At 39.2% G+C, this 18,916-nt stretch overlaps 1 pseudogene; it reads right to left on the reverse strand.

The window, feature by feature from the left end:
* Positions 1-964: 964 nt before the first annotated feature.
* The window catches only part of LOC119057297 (RNA-binding E3 ubiquitin-protein ligase MEX3C-like), a 58,823-nt pseudogene continuing 40,871 nt past the window's right edge, over positions 965-18,916 (reverse strand).

An 18,916-nucleotide genomic window follows, 5' to 3' on the forward strand; every position in this document is an offset into this window, starting at 1 on the left:
CTTTCAATGCCAGCATAGATTTGGGAACATACTAAAGGGAAAGTCATAGACATCTAAAAGTAAAATGTAAAAATGTTTATTAATGAAATCCTTCCTTGTGATTAGAAACAGATTTGAAATGAATTGGAGGTCATCACAGCTGCTTTTGTGAATTATGCGAAGGGCATTATTACCCCTCTCTTCCACCCCTTCCCCTAAATTACTAAAAAATAAAAATATATTTATATTGCACAAGACAAGTATGGATGAGACATAAAATGTTTCACTTTTTTATCTAAAATTTAAATTAATCAATAGTTTGATCAGACTAATGAATGGAATCTTTGCATCCTTACTTATTAGCCAATATAGGTGAATCCCAAAGCCCTTTCTGAAATGAGAAAACCTGGGTGACCATTTCCACATTCACCCAGAGAGGCAATTCACAATCAACACTATTGCATTCCTGATTCACTGCTCATACCAGCTGCACAAAATGAAGGTCAATATAGAAGTTTTTTTGTCCCAAATTATAACCAGTGATTGAATAAACTGCTGTCAGCCCTATTACTACCAATAAGTAATTCACAATGCATTATAAAGTTACTTGCAATGCGGCAAAATTAGGCATAAGTTGTACAATTACAAAAAATCTGTTTTGTCAAAACTGGCAGTGTAAAGAAGGCAGCCCTGGAAGTGTTTGAATCATCTGTAATGCCAAGTACCACCATAAACTCTTCATGTGGTTAGGCTTTGGGACTCATTGTTTTGAAATATTAGATGTATATATGCGCTTTTCTCATAGGTTCACACACCTATGAGTATCTTCACTCATCTGAGTCAAACTTCGGTTTTAGCAATTCTTATAACAAGCTATGTCTCTGGGTCTACTGGGTAATTTTAATAATTCAGATCAAACTGACAGACAAGACACCACTGAGGTTCAGTGTCACCACAGCAGCCTTTTATTAGTTTACTAACAACTTTACCCTAATGCCAATAAAGCCTGATAACAGTGATAAGAACCCATTAGGAAGTTTCCTGGGGGTACCATTATACCCAGGCCTTTATGAGTCCATATAAATATACAGGAAATTTGGATTACCTGAGTAATAGCTGTCTGACAAACTGGACATGATTGTGTTCTCTTTTCATGGATCTTGTTGGCACATTCCATGCAGAAGAGGTTGTGGCCACATGAAGCTAGGGCAGCAATAACTGCATTCTCAAAGCAAATTAACACAGTCATGCTTTTGTTCTGATTCTGGAAGTGAGCTAGAGGTGGAACCACCATTGGAAGAGGAGCAACTACTGGTGCCATTAGAAAAAACAGGGACGTAATTGGAAGGCCAACTTGGTTGCCTGTACTAGGTGGGTCGCTCCTAATCCCCCAGGCAAAGAGTACCTTTCGGTGCCTTCGGGGAAAAATAGTGGACACAAAGAGTAGATAGCTGACTTCCTCTACGCCGCGTCTTCATGTTATCAGAAGGATCACTCCCCAAGCCAGAGAGTGAGTTAACTGGTTTAAGTGGAGTACAGATAGTCAGCACAGATAATGGTAAAGAGTCAAAAGCAGGAGAATCAACCGCAAAATCTGACTCTACGGATGGTAGTGTATCTTTAAGCCCCAAGTTTCCTGTGCTAAATGAGCTTGTTGGACTAAAGTCAGCAAGCCTATTGCTTCTAAAGTAGGAATCTGAGAACCACTACCCAGAGAACTGGAACTATCATTTTGATGATTAGATATCATTCTTGCATGGCTAGGAGCCACTGAATTGGAGGAGAATCATGAAGAGCTAATGCTACTTTTAAAGCTTACATTGGTACCCATTATAATGGAAATCATTCTCTCCGTTGAGCTCAATATAGTTTCCTGTAAGCATGGCAATATGCATTTCTATTTCTTCTCATGCTTCATCAACATTTTCAGGCATCCCCATTACTTCAAAGACAGGTTCCTTATCTCTGCTCAGAGTTACTATGTATGTGTGGGTCTGCTGCTGAATTCTTTCAATACTTGCTCCTAGTTGCCCCAACTACTAATCTCACCACACCCTGTGGGACCCTTCCTTGGACCAGATTAGGACTTGATAATCTTTCCAGGGCAGGTCAATTTTTATTTAGCGATGCATGAATCATGGAGAAGTGCTCTGCAACTGAGAGGATTGCTCTTTTGGCCAAAGCAACATCTTCTTTCCGCCAAGTGACAACAAAAATGGATTTTTCACTACAAACAGGTGACTCGATACACATGTTTGCCTCAGCCCTTAGTGCTTTAATTTTACAACCCTAGTGACCGACAATCTCAGCAACATGCTCGGAGCTGGGCACACTCCTTCTCCGCAGCCAGGCAGCCTGCTCCAGGTTCAGGCAAGGGACAGCATCACTGCCATCACCCCCTCCGTGCCTTTCTTAAGAGTGCCTAAAGGTGTTTCTCCATCTTTTGTCATGTGCACTTAAATATCTTGGGAACCTTATTAAAAAGCAAATCTTACTCTGATCAGTTTGAATCATTTAGTTGGAGTGTCATCCTATAAACAAAATATTGCTGTTGGGTTCTGGACCAGGACACATACACAGGTTGCAAATTCAATCCCCGGTCCCAGCATGTGCAGCAGGCAACCAACTGATGCTTCTCTCAGCATGATGTTTCTCTCTCTCTTACTATCTCCCTTGCTCTCTCTCTTTAAAAAGGCAATGAAAAAAACCTCCTCTTATAAGGATAAAACATTTTGAAAAAGAAAAAATATCCTGACTCAACACCTCTGGTATGAAATCTGAAATTCTGTAATTCTAACAAAGTCATTCTGCTTCTGATGCTGCTGAAGTGGGCTCCACATTCTGAGAACTATTCAACCTGGTGCCTCAAAGAATAGTCCAAGGACCAGCACCCTGGGCATTGCCTGGAAGCTTGTTAGAAATGCAGTTCCTTGCATCCAAGGAACTGGGTGCACCCAATATTCTGATTCTGTCAGCCCCACAGAATCAGAATATTGAGGGAAGGAGAAGGCCCAGGAACCTGTGTTTAATAAGCCTTTTCAGTTCTAGCACACATGAGAATACTGGTCTGGAACTTGTGTAACATCTATATATTAGATACAGCTTCATTTCCCCCTGTCTGCCATGAAAAATCGAGGGAAGGGAGACATGTATGTGATAAATCATATGAGCACCAGTGAACACCAAAAACAGGAACAGTTAAGGGATCCTGGTGATTCTTTGTGATCATATTGGGTAAGTGAGGTCATGCATGCCGACGGAAGGAAACAAGGACAGGGACCAATGGGACAGCCCTCTAAATCCATGCAGCCTGCAGACTATGCTGTTCGGTCCCAGAGGACACAGATAACAATCTGAGATGAAGAACAGGGCCGTGATCCAGGGAACCAGGAGCTCACTCCTCATGGCAGGAAAAGAACTGCTCTGAGGGTGTGCAGGACCTGCAGGAAAGCTCCTCTCTTTTCCTTGTGATGACTTTTCTATGGTTGCAAGAGAAATACTTTACATTCATAGAATATTCTTTTTAATTCTTTTATTGTCGTTCAATTACAGTTGTCTGTATTTTCTCTCCCCACCCCCTCCAAACCCACCTCCCTCCCTTGCTTCCACCCTCCCCCTTGGTTTTGTACATATGTCCTTTATAGTACTTCCCTAAAGCCCTTCTCCCCACTGTCCCCTCCCCTCTCCCCTCTCCCCTCTGGCTGTTGTTATATTGTTCTTAATTTCAATGACTCTGGTTATATTTTGTTTGCTTTTTTCTTTTGTTGATTATGTTCCAGTTAAAGGTGAGAGCATATGGTATTTGTCCCTCACTGCCTGGCTTATTTCACTTAAAATATGCTAAGTGATATACATTGATAGAATATTAAGAGAATATAGGAAGACACAAAAAAATTGTCACAGTCCTACTTTCCTGTATAACCACTTTATCAATTTGATATTTTGGAGTATATTCTATATCCTATCTAGATACATATACACTGCTATATATATTATAAATAACTTTGTAAATACAAATATACATATATGTACATATGTAAATATGCTACATATAAAATATAAATAGACACAAACACTCATCATATATGTATACATGCATGTATGCAGACACTGTATTTATATGATACTCATATATGTAACACATGCATATAAAATATTTAAAAATATAAATATTTATAAGTGTATATAGCATACCTATATAACATCTATATAAATATATGCATCTATTATATATAAATTATATATTTACATAAAATACATACAGATATACACAGATATCAATATAAATATATACTATAAGTATATACATGTGTGCTATAAATATAAATAAATTTTCTATAAATGTAAATAAACATATGCAACTTTCCAACCTATTTCTTTTACACTTAGCATTATATTGCACTTAAACTTAAATGGGACAGTTAAAAAGTGCAAATTCTATTTTTTTGCATCGTTTTTTTAGACAGAGAGGAAGGGAAAGAGAAGGAAAGAGAAACATTCGTGTGAGAGGGAAACATTGATTGGTTACCTCCATATGGGCTCCAAAAGGTGATCAGACCTGTAGCCTAAGTATGTGCCCTGACCACAGATGGGACCTGAAACATTTCGGTTTAGAGAACAACACTTCAACAAATTGATGCACACCAGCCAGGGCAAAAAATGCAAATTTTCAATTCCCCAGGTGTCTCCCACTGACTACTCCCCTACCCTCTCCTCACAATTAGAGGTTATAAAGACTTGTAGATTTCATGAGGACTCAGTGGAAAGCCAAGAGGTAAAATCAATCCTTCCTTCCCATTAGAACCAGTGAGCCAGGTAATTACATTGGGAGAGCCAGCTCTGATCGCAGGGTGCCCGGTCACCACCTGTCCCACTGACGTCCTTCACGCCCAGCCCACATGCTCAGAACCTAATCCGGAGACAGAGCTAACGCAGCCAGACTCTCTAATGCTTTCCTGTGTGTTTCAATTTAGCCACTTCAACTCTCCAGTATTATTTGGAGAGTAAACATTTGAAATGAGTTGAAATTAGTTGTTTTAAGCTAACAGGGGATCCACTGCAGTGCCCTAAAAAGGGCTAGAAATCATGGTCATAAAACCACACGCAGGCTGAACCATAGGATTGTCCCAGATCGACCACAAAACCTGAACTCCTTTGTCTTTATTAAGTCTTTCCAGGCAGAGCCTAAAAATTTTTAAACAAAATGATACAGGCTTTCATTAAGATCCTTTAAAAATAATTGATTTCGCAGAGCTCATTCCATGTTTATTCTACTGATTCAATTTAAAACAAATTGTAACACAGAGCTCATAATAAGCCCAAACAGTCCAGAGATCATTTTCACTTTTGAAATAATGTCTTACTTTTTCCCTCTCTACGGCTGCAATTAGAGTAGAATAGAAAATTAGATTTTAATTAATCAGCAACTGCTCCTTTCCTCCCATCACTGGGATTTTTGAGGCTATAAAACTATAATGTAGCGTAGCCACACAGCTCCAAAAAATGGCTGGAAAAAAAAACAAAAAATGATTCCTTTACCTGATGCTTTTTTTTCTAGAGCTTAAAGTCAATTCAAAGCGAGTTTTTCAAGCCCGGGTTAAAACTTCACGCAGGGGCCAAGCAGGAGTGCTTTTGCTGATGCACGTACTGGGCACAGCACTAACAGTCCCTCCTCAGCCCTCAGAGAGGCAGTTTAGCTGCTTTCCTTGTTACAGGAGCTCCAGCCAGCAGACTTGCTACCCAGAGACACCTGCTTCTGTCACCAGGAGCCAACTTAGTATGTGGTAAGAATGCAATTGTAAGTGCCCTTTCTACACTTCTCAGCTCTCTCTTCCCAGCTGCCCAATAATGCCTTTGTCTTGGGTACTGCCACTTGAAGCCTTATTAATTATAGATCAATCTGTAATTTGAAGGTATGGGCCAAAACTGTAGGGGGTCTCATTAACATAAGATTAAAAGCTGACTCAGAGATTAATTATTTTGTAACTAGAAAAAAATCAGCTGGGTTTAGTTTTGAGCAAAGCACTTTCTCAGCAATGAGCACATCTCTAAAGGATATTTTAAAACACACATGCCATTTTTTGTCTTTCTGCCATTGTTGAATTTTTTTCAGTGCTTTTGGTTAAATGCTCATATGTGTGCTTATAAACACACATGTGTCATGACACAGCAAGTGAGAGCAATCTATGAATTGATCAAAGGAACTTTGATGGGAAGGTGTTGACTAAACTTAGAAGCCTCATGTGAGCTGGGAAGATGTAGTGAAGTTCAAATATATGTATTAAGTACTAAGTGAGTGTATCTATTAATGATTAGTAATAGATAAACTAAATAGAGACTACTCGATAAAAAATATCTTTGTCTGAACTATGTCTGTCTCATTAAGAAATAATATAAGTTATTTAGTCTGTAGTAGCAGCTACCAAATATTGGTCTGAAGATGTCCTGAGATCTCTTTACAGTCATTTGAATGACAATAATGCAATAATTAAGAAATAATAATACAAGAAAGAATAAATTCTGTGTTTCTTGTATTCACAACTGTAAACCTCCTTTTGCCCACCCCTGTGTATATATATATATATTCTATCTTAGGTCAGCCCTCCACATTCACAGGTTCCCTGCTGCAGAGAGAAAATATGTACTCATGGCCCTTTTGCACAGCCTTTGTTTCCCACTAGCTTTCAAACTTCAGCTTCAGAATTATCTCACTAGGCCCAGCCCCTGACTCTCTACAGGGTAAGAGAACATGGTCATGTAGTAAGTCCAGGTTGGGGACTCTAACTTTGCTTTTCTAATAATGTTCAGCTAAGGATGATGCTGCTGGTTCCAAACACTCAAGTGTGGTTCACATACCAAGGACAGTAGCATCTCCTGGGAGCTTGTTAGAAATGTAGGTTTTTCGGGCCCCACTCCAGGTCTATTTAATCAGAATCCTTGGGGTAGGGCCTGAAATCTGTATTTTAACAAACTCTCAGGTTAACTCTGAGGCACTCTAAAGGTTGAGAACTACTGTCCTAGACTAGTGCTTCTCAGACCTATGAATCAGATGAAAAACCTGTGTCTCTCATTAAAAAAGCAGATTCTACTTTAGTAGGAATACGAGTCTGCTAGGGTGTTGCCATTTCAAACTGGGTGGCGTGGCCAACAAGTTTATTTTCTCACAGTTCTAGAGACTCAAAGTCCAAAATCGAGGTGTTGGCAGGATTGGTTTCTTCAGAGGTCTCTCTCCTTGACTTGCAGATGCCCATCTTCTCCTGTTGTTACTCTGCACACACATAGCATGTCCAACTTCCTCTTCCTGTAAGGATACCAGTCATATTGGATTAGGGCCCACCCTGAAGATTTCATTTTAAGTTAATAAACTCTTAAAGTTTCTTATTTTACAGAATATGTTTACATTCTGAGGTGCTAGAGGTTAAACTTCAACAATCAAATTTGAGGGACACAGTTCAGCCCATAATAGTAGATACTTCAATTCTGCATTTCTACCAAGCTCCCATATGGGATATCCATGCGGTTGATTTGTGAACTGTCCTTTGAATGACACGTGTCTAGGAGAGTGCAGCTGCCGCCTCCAGAACACTGTCAGTAAAACTAGTGGAAACGTGGCATATTCCTCCAGTGGGTTGAAATAAAATTAATTTCCATAGTTCTGGAGCAAATACTCTCCAACTTTAATGCGCATCAAATTCACCTGGGGAACTTACCAAATAGTACATTTCTAAGCCCCACTTGCAAAGATTCAAATTAAGTAAGCTGTGAAGAGGCCAAATATAATCTTTTTTTACCAAGCATTGAAGGTCACTCAAGTACAGATGGTTCTCCAGACTACACTTTGAGAAGCACTGATCTACAAAATGTATATCTTGCTTCCTCAACCATCCTACTTGCTGAGCTCTTCAAGGCCAGAACCATTTCTACAAACCATTTCACTGTCTCACAGTTTAATATGCATGTGCTTCCCTGGAAATGCTGTAAAAATGCAGATTCAGATTCAGTAGATCTGGGATGGAGTGCGAGGTACCGAACTTCTAATAAGCTCCCAGGTGTTGTCAGTGCTGCTGGTCTGTGGATCACACTTCAAGTGACAGTGACAAGATTTTACATCTCACACTATGCCTGTGCAAGGACTGATATCACAGTCTCATTTAGGGACCTCTTTGTATAATTCATGCACTGACCATTTATCTTTCACACATCTTTACACTTTAATGCAGTGCATAATATAATAAACCTCCCATTATCAGATCCTCTCCAAATTGATTCCTCCTGGAGTTCATATAATACTTAATTCAATTGTCCTGGGGACTCTCCTTGAGTAACGGGAATTAGAATTTTGGACTGCAGGATCAGAATTCTAAGTAACTTTGACAAATTGGAGAAATGTTTCATTATAAATGAACAGGACAAAGTCCAAGAGGGATAGGTGCAAGACAGTGCCCTCAGGCATAAAAACTAAAGGATACACCATGAGGAGACCTGTAAAGCACACACAAACTGGAAATGTAGGAGCTCATTACTCAAGGTGAGAAATGATACTAAAAACGAGCATCCAGGCAAGAAATTGCAGAGGAGCAGGATAGCAAGTGCCTCTACTACAATGTGAGGCCCAAGAGGAGAAAATATATAACAAGGTATTAAAATTACTTGGCATGTTACTAATTTCAAATATACTTATGATAATTATTTTTGCATGGCTTCTAAACTGATTTTGACATAATTTTTCTACTCAGGTTACTCTTGCTATACACTCCTTTCCCTTAATAGTTGTGAAAATCAGTCCTGGCACGTTAGAATCACCTGAGCCACTTTTAAAACTACCTATGTCCGAAATGAATTTGTATTCATTTCGGCCTAGGCCTGCTGCAATAAAATACCACAAACTGGGTGGCTTAGAACAACAAAAAAAATTTTTTCTCATAGTTCCAGAGACTATAATTTCAAGATCTAGATGTCAGCCATGCTCCCTCTGAGACCTGCACAGAAGGATCCCTTCTTACCTCTCCCAGCTTTCAGTAGACCTAGGCATTCTTCATGGCAGCTCAACTCGAATCTAATCTTGACATGCTGTCCCTTTCTGTCTCTCCCCATAACTTTTCCTCTGTACATGTCTTGTATATATTTGAATTGCTCCTTTTTATAAAGACAGTCGTCAGATTAGGGTCCACCCTAACCGCTTCGGTTTAACTTGATTACCTCTTTAAAGATACTATTTCCCAATAAAGTCATATTCTGAAGTACGTGGGGTTAGGACTTCAACATTACTTTTTGGGGAGACACAATTCAACACATAACACCATCTCAGACCAATTACATCTAAGTCTCTGGGGTGTGGCCAAGACATCAGTGTGTTGTAAGTGCCCAGAAGATTTTAATACACGGCCAGGGCACAGAATCACTGCCCTGAGAAAAGGTCTGCAACAGCCACCATTGTTGTGGGGCACAGCCTGTACTGAGAGTTGTGACACTTGAGTGGGACTGTATCTGTTGTATCAGTATTTTGGCTAAGGCACCAAAGCTGAGGCAATAGAAAACAAACAACTGACATTCTAAAGCAGTGTTTCTCAATCTTGAACACACCTGGAATAACCTAGGAGCTTTAAAAGAATCTTGAAGCTTGGGTGCATCCCAGACATTCTGATGTAATCTAGTCTAGGGTGAGACCTGAGCATGGAGAATTTTAAAAGCTCCCGCAGGCTGCCCTACCATGCAATCAAGATGAGAACTACTTCTTACAAAAAGGATGTGCTATAAAGTGGCCAAAGTGGCCCTCAAGAGTGGACGCACTAGAGCCACTAGTGGAAGCACTAGGCTCTGGACCCCAGGACTTTACTCTTTCTACTCTTACCTTTGTAACCTATGATCTTACAACAATAAGTTGAAAGATCTTTAAGTATGATCTTTCCATTTCTCATATAATTTTGGGCAAATATTTTTCATCTAATAACATAATTTCTCCTAATTCTACTTTCCACTCAGTTATCCTTTTCCCTCTCACTATCAGTAAAGTTTCTGGAAATATTATTCTAAATTCATCCTTGTCAAGTTCTCACTTCCCAGGTGGTTCATAAGACCTCTGTAACATGACTTTCGGCGTGATCATTTTTTTGAAATGGACTATACAAGGCCTTCTAGTTGCCAAATAAAAGACATCCAGTCCTCATCATATCTGAACACTACCGTATGGTATTCAAAACCGGTTCCCATTCCCTCTCTCTTGTGCTCCCCCTTTAACCTTCCACAGAGTCATTCCCTTCCATTTCCTTTGGGGACTCTTCCTGTTCATCTGCCCATTATGTAAATCGTGGTGCCTATTTTAGATCTATTTTTGTCTCATTGTTGATTAGGTTGAAGCATATAAAATTATGCTTTGCGTAGGCCAAAACTGGTTGAATATTGGCTATCTCACACGGTTTAAACAAATGCCCTATTCCAGTATGTTAACAAACAGCCAATGGCTTCAGCTATTGTCTGTATACAGAGCTGATACTTAGACGACTTGTAAAAATGTTGCAATACTTCCTACCAATTGGTAAATATTTGGTGCCCACTGCCTTTCCCCCACCAGTGTCCTCTCATTTCCTTGACTGTCCTGCCTCTTTTCTTAGGACTCCTGACACCCCCCAATAATCCGTAACTAAAGGAAAAAGGCCACATAACAAGGGAGCCCTGGGACTCTGCTTTGAGGCTATAAGCAGTATCTGTTTCAGTTAGTTGCTGCCCATGTCATACTGATTGTAAAATATTCTCATATTACCCCATGTATTCATGATTTCCAAATGTATCTATCCAACTAAATCCCTTGTACTTGGCCTCAGACCCATATTGTCACCTGACTCTTCCTACTTTGATATCACACAGATATATCAGAGTCAGTATGCCCCAAAGAGAACACCAACCCTGCCCCCACAATGTGACAAACTTTAACTATGGTGGCAGCAATGAACTACTCTCTAAGCACCCAAGTCCTTGTGTAGTCCCCTGGCACACTGACTCTGAGCTTGGTTATTAGACTTGCTTTGGCCAGACATTATCGAACATGATGGAAACAGGCTTAAGGAGTGCTTATCCTCGGGGAAAGCTCACTTCTGTGGGCATCTTCAAAATGCCTAAGAAGCTCAGACTAAACCTCTGTGTGATGAGAACACACTGAGGGGGAGAGGCCGGAGGGAAGAGCACTGAGGCCTCAAGGTGTCATGGAGCATCCCCACTCCACCCTGTCCAAATGTCTGACCTGCAGAATTCTGAGAAGTAAAATGGTTCTTGTTTTAAGTTTCTCTATTAGCCAGGATTCTCCAAAGAAACAGAACCACTAACAGAATGTGTGTGTGTGTCTGTAGATACATTTAGAGTTTGTTTGTTTGTTTGTTTGTTTGTTTGTTTTAAGAAATTGGTGGAGGCTGACAAGTCCCAAGAATTGCAAGGTGAGTAAATAAACTGGAGACCTATTAGAGCCAATGGTGAACAGATAATGTGGTTCTAGTCCAAAGGCCAGGAAGCTGATGGCCTACAAAGAGCTGATGTTTCAGTCTGAGTGTGAAGGCAAGAAAAAAATTGGATGTTCTGTTTCAAAGGTGGTCAGGCAGAAGGAACTCTCTCTGACTCTGGGGGAAAGTAAATCTTTTTTGTTTTATTCAAGCTTTCAGTTGATTGGATGAGGCTCACCCACATTAGGGAGGGTAATTTACATTACTCATTCTACCAATAAATATGTTAATCTCATCCAAAACACCCTCATCAAAACACCATAATAAGGTTTGACCAAATATCTGGGCAACCCATGACCCAGTTAGGTTGACATATAAAATTAACCATGACAGCTTCTAAGCTTTTGAATGGTTTGATATGCACCAATAGAGAACAGGAAAAAGAAAGTGCTCTTAATACAATATAAAACAAGACTGGCCTATATAATACAGACTTACATTTAGTCATTATATAATATGGGAATTATAAAAATGATATTATCATTTATTTATTAAATCCAAATTCTAGGATTATTCTAGAAAAATAATTATCCTTCATTTTTTGAATATTTTATTTATTTTTTTATAGAGAGGGAGAGAATCATCACTGTGTGGTCGTCTCTCGTACACTCCCTACTGGGGACCTAGCCCAAAACCCAGGCATGTGGCTTGCCTGGGAACTGAACCAGTAACCCTTTGGTTCACAGGTCCATACTCAATCCACTGAGCTATACCAGCCAGGGCTCCTTTATTTTCATCTGATTACCAATACTTTTTAAATTGTTCCTCCTAATTAATTCAAAAATTCTTTAAACTTACTGCTAGCTGCTCTTGATAGGACACAGATGACAAATATCTGGCACTGTGCTGTCACTCCTCTCTTTAATGACAATGGTGAATATGGCCAATCTATCAAGGCTCTGTGTTCAGCTCAGCCAGGAAGGTGGCCACATTACTAGCCTCAACACCCCACTTCAAGTATTTACTACAAATCAATCATACATGTTCTAGACTCTCCTGTTTTATCACTTTTTAAGGCAAAAGCCATTTTTCTGGTTATACCAACCTCTCAGACCATTCCTAAAGTCAATTTATATTCCACATTTTTAGAATGATTGCCAAATTAATCATTCTAAAATTTATTTAACCTTATCTAGGTTGCCAACCTGTGCTCACTCTGGGACTCAGAGGTGTTTGGGTATGTGGTAGTTAGATTGACTGCCAAGACAGCTCCAATTCTCTGCCCTTCCTGTATCCATGTTCCTTGTGATGTGATTTTGTGGGTCCTCCCAGTAAGGGAGAAAGTAAGTTTCTACACCACTTGAATCTGGCTGGTCTGGTGGCTTGCTTTGAAAAGTAGAAGTGATATTGTAGAGATTCTGAGCCTAGATCTCAAGAGGCTTTGAGCACTTGCTTTCTCTCTCAGAACCCTGCCACTGCCATGAGAACAAATCTGGACCAGACTTCTGGAGGATGAAAGGTGACATGGATTGGAGCTACATGTTTTCCCCTAAGCCAGTCAGACTTGTCAGATAGCATAGCCAAGATCAACAAAGCCACCCGACTTCCTGCGACTAACCACAGACAGATTCATAAGCTATAGCCACTCGGGTGACCCTCAGACAGGTGGTTGTTCATTACACAGCATTTTATAGACATAGGAATTGATACAAGGTTTATACAAAGAAATGGGAAGCAGGTCTATTTGCATAATAAAATAAAAATCCACTGCAGGAGAACTTATCCAATTGAGTCAAGGAATCAAATATAGACGCCCCCAAAATCTATAGGTGGCTATTGCAGGAAAAACTTTATAAGACCATAAGAGCAAAAAGTGGCACCTGCAGGCCCAACAATGCTGGTGCTAGCACTTTCATCACTGGTGAAGACAAAGCCTACATCAGCACCTGAGTACCCCCAGCATCTTCAAAGGCATTTGCCAGCACAGCAGCCTTGGCAGCTGACATCCCTGCAGGGAACTGAAGCAAGGAAAATGGTAGACACCACATGGAAGCTAAAAAGACTGTATTGTGAGAATGCTTGAGACACCTCCAGGGGACTGCCAGAAATAAAAGAAGGCACCTTGAAAGGTCCTGACAGAGAAAGAATGCTTTATGATAATGTTTTTGGCTCTCTTATCCTACCACAAGTCCTGGTGTGGACTTGGAATAAAGGATTTGTAAATGTCTAAAACAGTTCCATAATTGACCTTTCCTCACCTCCCAAAATAATCTTATTAGCACCAAAATACAAATTTACTCATCTCTCATCTTACATGTATACATGCCCATGCATTCATGCACACAATTTCCATCTGTATCATTTCTACACATTTCTACTTACTCTCCCCCACACCTCTGAGACTGTAATGTTTCTTATTTCCTGCCACATTGGCTAGAGAGATGTAGCCTCTCTTTCTGAAATAGCACTTCAGAAGGCCCCACAATTGACCTCACTATACAACAGAAGATTTTATACAAGGGATGGAAGATATAGTTCTTTTCTTTAAGCTACAGTGTAAACAGGGGAAAGTGTTCTCTCTAGCAGTAGCAGTAATATTGAACTGGCAGTAAAATGCAAAAAAGAAGAGGAAAAGACACAGATCCATTGTAGTTCTTGCCTTTCATAGTAAAGTCTAATTCTCCACCCTTTGAATCTGGGCTTGGCTGTCTGACTTGCTTTGGCCAATGGGACATAAACCAAAGTAATACAAAAAGAGGCTTGAGAAGTGCTCACACATTGAGACTTGCTCTTTTTCTGCTGTATTTGGAGCTATGAGGTAGCAATTTAAATGAGCCCAAGCAAACCTGCTGCACAGGTTAAGTAGACAAAAAACAATGCACCCCAGCCTTCAGCCCACCAACCACCAGACATGTTAGTGAGGTCATTCTCATCCATCCAGTTCCAGCTGAGCTGCCCTGTGCAGCTGCTACAAGAGTGACCTTAGGTAGGGCAAGCTGACAAATGGCCCAGTCTAGTCCTGTCCAAATTACCGATTGTGAGTCAATAAAGAATCATTTGGTGTAACCCATAATGTTTTATAATAGCTAGCAGATGCAGCAAAGACTAATGGGTGCATCACTAAAAATAAGGTGTTCAACGTCAGAGGTGAATGGTGTGGTTGGGACTCATAATATGAGTGGGGGCTTTCTAAACCATAGCAATTCACAAAGGGAATAGGCTGGGAGAATTTATTTCTATCTCTATTGTCAGAATCTTATTTTAAAGCCCACAGGAGAATAAAGACAAGACAGATAATAAAAAAATAAAATAAAAATAAAAATTTCTCTTCAATCTTAGAAACTGAAACAGGTGTTTTTTTCTGAGAAAAGTAGTCATGCTTATGTAAACTGTGTAACTATTCATGTTTTTGTTCTTCAATTTAAAAAATTCAAATCCAGTTTAACTCTCTAATAAGTGACTAAGACTGCAGAATTTGATGTACTGGTCATATATTTATTGGGGGGAATCACAATTTCCACATATTAGACAATTTTTTACTTTTTTCCACTGCCTTTCCATTTTTCTTGTTATGAGGGGGGACCCCCAAAACACAACATTATCATCTGGAGGGCGGGCCCCTTGTGGTATGGGCTTCCTTCAATAGGTGAGTGTTCTAGGAACCTATCTGTATCTGTGTACCAGCTGGTGTTATTGTGAGAGGCTGCGTTCAGCTACAGTGAATTTTTTGAGGAGTCTTTTAATGCATTTTCCCATTTCATGATGAGTGATTTGCGAGTGCACCTGCCCACTCTGCACTGAGTGTTCAGCAGTTTTTGACCCCAAACAGCATGACCCCTGTGCCCCACTCCCTGTTCAGCTGATCTTGCCCAAAATAACTTTTTTTGTTTCCCTGGATGAAAAAACTTCTCAAAGGAAAACGTTTTGCCTGTGTGGAGGAGGTGAAATGAAAAATAACAGAGGCAAAATTTTGGCTTTCAATTCTGAAGCTAAGGGCTGGATGGAAGGAGAGATGAGCAACTAGGTGGAAATGAAGTGAAACTTTTTCTGTCACAAGGACTTCATTAGAATTACATTTTTCTAAATAAATACTTAATACTCTAGATCCAAGATGGCAGGGGTGTAAGTAGAAGCTACACTAACCTCCTTCCAGGACCAAGCTGGAATTACAACTAAACCATAGAGAACTTATCTTGAATAACCAACTGAACACTAGGTGGAGAGAAACCTCATAACCAAAGGCAGACTGAAAAACCCACTTCACCACAATAAGACTGGTGCAGAGTGCAGAGGCGGCACGAGGAGCTGTCTGGGCTCCCAGAGGTGACAGCTGAAGAGCCAGAGGGATGTTTCAGTGGTCCTTGGGTTCCCCATGAGAAGTGTGTATTCTAAATCCCAAGCTGAGCTCCCCAGCCTACAGCACCAGTGCCAGAAAGGAACCCAGATAACATCCAGTTGTGAAAAGCAGCAGGGTTTCTGTCTGCTAGGGATAGATGGCAGGAGACTCAGAGAACCTCTTAAAGGGACAATATACAAAATTTCGTTTGCTGACACTTACCATGGGCTCTGGCAAAGAAAAGTTTGGGGTTGGTAGCCATGGGGAGAGAACTGAAAAAATAGCCACCAGGATCCCTGTGTAGAGTCATTCCCCACACTGCAGAAGCCATCTCTCAGGCAGGGCACTCCTCTCCAAGTGGCATCACCCTGGGGGGAGGCAATAGCCCTGCCCACAGAAGTTACTCTACCCCATCCTGAAAGCTTAAGCTGGACTACTGATTGCAGATTGATTATTATAAGAACTGATTAGTTTAGCTACTAAGTAAGAAAATACAAAGAAGCAGCCAAAATGAGAAGAAACAGACCCCAAATAAAAGGAGAGAATTCTTTAGAAGAAAAACTAGATAAAATGGAGGCAAGCAAGTTACCAGATATAGAGTTTACACTAATGATTATAACGATATTCAACAGCATGAAAAAAGATATAGAAACCATAAAAAAGTACCAGTCTGAAATAAAGAATGCAATATCTGAAATAAAAAGTACCCTGGAAGGAATTAACAGTAGGTTAGATGAAGCAGAGGATTGAATCAGTGATTTGGAAGACAAGGTAGAAAAAAATACCCAGGCAAAAAGGCAAAAAAAAAAAAGAACTTAAAAGAATGAGGAGAGCTTAAGAAACAGTTTGGACAACATGAAGCAAAACAATATCTACATCATGGCAATACCAGGAGGAGAAGAGAGTAAGCAAGGGATGAAGAACCTATCTGAAGTAATAATGATCAGAAATTTCCCTAATCTGGTGAAGAAAAAAGACACACAAGTCCAGGAAGCTCAGAGAGTTTCAAACAAGACACAAAGAGGCCTACACCAAGACACCTCATAGTCAAAATGGCAAGGCTTAAAGACAAGGAAAGAATCCTAAAAGCCACAAGAGAAAAGCAAATAGTTCCATACAAGGGAATACCAATTAGACTGTCATCTGACTTCTCTACAGAAACACTCCAGGCCAGAAGGGAGTAGCATGAAATATTCAAGGTTATAAAAAGCAATGACCTATAATCAAGGCTGCTCTACACAGCAAGGCTATCATTTAAAATCAAAGGAGAAAAAAGGAGCTTCTCAGACAAGAAAAAGCTAAAGGAATTTGTTAACACTAAACCAGTACTGCAACAAATGTTAAAGAGCTTGATTTAAGGAAAAAATAAACAGAAAGAAAGAAAAAAGGAAAATAGTCTAACATAAATAGAACTAAATACGTATCTATCAATAATCACCATAAATGTAAATGGCTTAAATGCTCTAATCAAAAGACATAGAGTACTTGAACAGATGAGAAAGCAAAACCCATTATATATGTTGCCTCCAAGAGGTCTACGTCAGATCAAAAGATACACACAGACTAAAAGTAACAGGATGGAAAAATATAGCCCATGCAAATGGCAAAGAAAAAAAGGTAGGGTAGCAGTACTTATACTTGACAAAATAAGCTTTAAAACCAAGGCTATAGTAAGACCAAAACAAAAACAAAAACTCCACATACATAATGATAAAAGGAACATTCCATCAAGAGGATATAACCCTAAAACATTTACAAACACAACATAGGAGCAACTAAATATCTAAAGCAAATCTTGATGGACATAAAAGGAGATACTGACAGAAACATAGTCATAGCTGGGGATTTTAACACTCCATTAACTTCAATGGGTAGATCATTCAGGCAGAAAAACAAGGAGACAGCAGTGATATCTTCAGAGCATTTAGTTGATATCTTTAGTTGATATCTTCAGAGCATTTCACTCCAAAATAGCAGAATATAGATACTTTTCAAATGTGCATGGATTGTTTTTTAGAGTAGACCACAGGTGAGGACACACACAAAAAAGTCTCAGTAAGATTAAGAAGATTGAAACTATATCAAGCATCTTCTGTGACCACAATTCTTTGAAACTGGAAATCAATCACAAGAACACTAAAAAAACACACAAAGACATAGAAGCTAAATAACATATTATTAAACACTGAAAGGATCAACAATGAGATCAAGGAAGAAATAAAAAATTACCTTGAAATAAATTAAAATGAGGACACAATAATCTAAAATCTGTGGGACACTGGGAAAGCAACCCTAAAAGGAAAATTCATATCATTACAGGCCTATCTCAAAACAAACACACACACAAACAAACAAACAAGAAAACAAGAAAAAGCTCAAATAAACATTCTAACTTTACACTTAAAGGAACTTGAAAAAGAACAATAAACAAAGCCCAAATGAGTACAAAAAAGGAAATAATAAAGATCAGAGCAGAAATAAATGAAATAGTCTTAAAAAGTTACACAAAAAATCAATGAATCCAGGAACTTTTTTTTAAGATAAATAAGATTGACAAACCTTTAACCAGGATCATCAAGAAAAAATAGAGAAAGGAGCCAAATAACAAATATAGAAATGAAAGTAGGAAAATAACAACTGACACCAAAGAAATAAAAGGATTATTAAGAAAATATTATGAACTATATGCCCATAAACTGGACAACCTGGATGAAATGGGTCAATTTCTAGAAACATACAATCTTCCTAAACTAAATCAGAAAGAATCAGAGAATCTGAATAAACAGATTACACCTAGTGAAATTGAAGCAATACTCAAAAAACTCCCAACAAACAAAAGCCCTGGACCCAATGGCTTAACAGATAAAAATTACCAAACATTCTGAGAAGAACACCTTTCCTCAAACTATTTCATAAAATTCAAGAGGAGGGAAGGTTCCCAAAGTTATTTGATAAGGCCAGATTATCTTAATTCCAAAACCAGATAGATATTACAAAAAATAAAATTAAGGGCCAATATCCTGATAAACATAGATGCTAAAATCCTCAACAAAATATTAGCAAACCAAATACAGCAATGCATCAAAAAATCATACACCATGATCAAGGGGGATTTATTCTGTGAAAGAAAGGTTGGTAAAACATTCACAAATCAATAAATGTGATTCGTCAC

This window comes from Artibeus jamaicensis, unplaced genomic scaffold (assembly GCF_021234435.1).
Source record: "Artibeus jamaicensis isolate MK-2021 breed Jamaican fruit bat unplaced genomic scaffold, CSHL_Jam_final contig_685, whole genome shotgun sequence".
NCBI classification, from domain to species: Eukaryota; Metazoa; Chordata; class Mammalia; order Chiroptera; family Phyllostomidae; genus Artibeus; species Artibeus jamaicensis.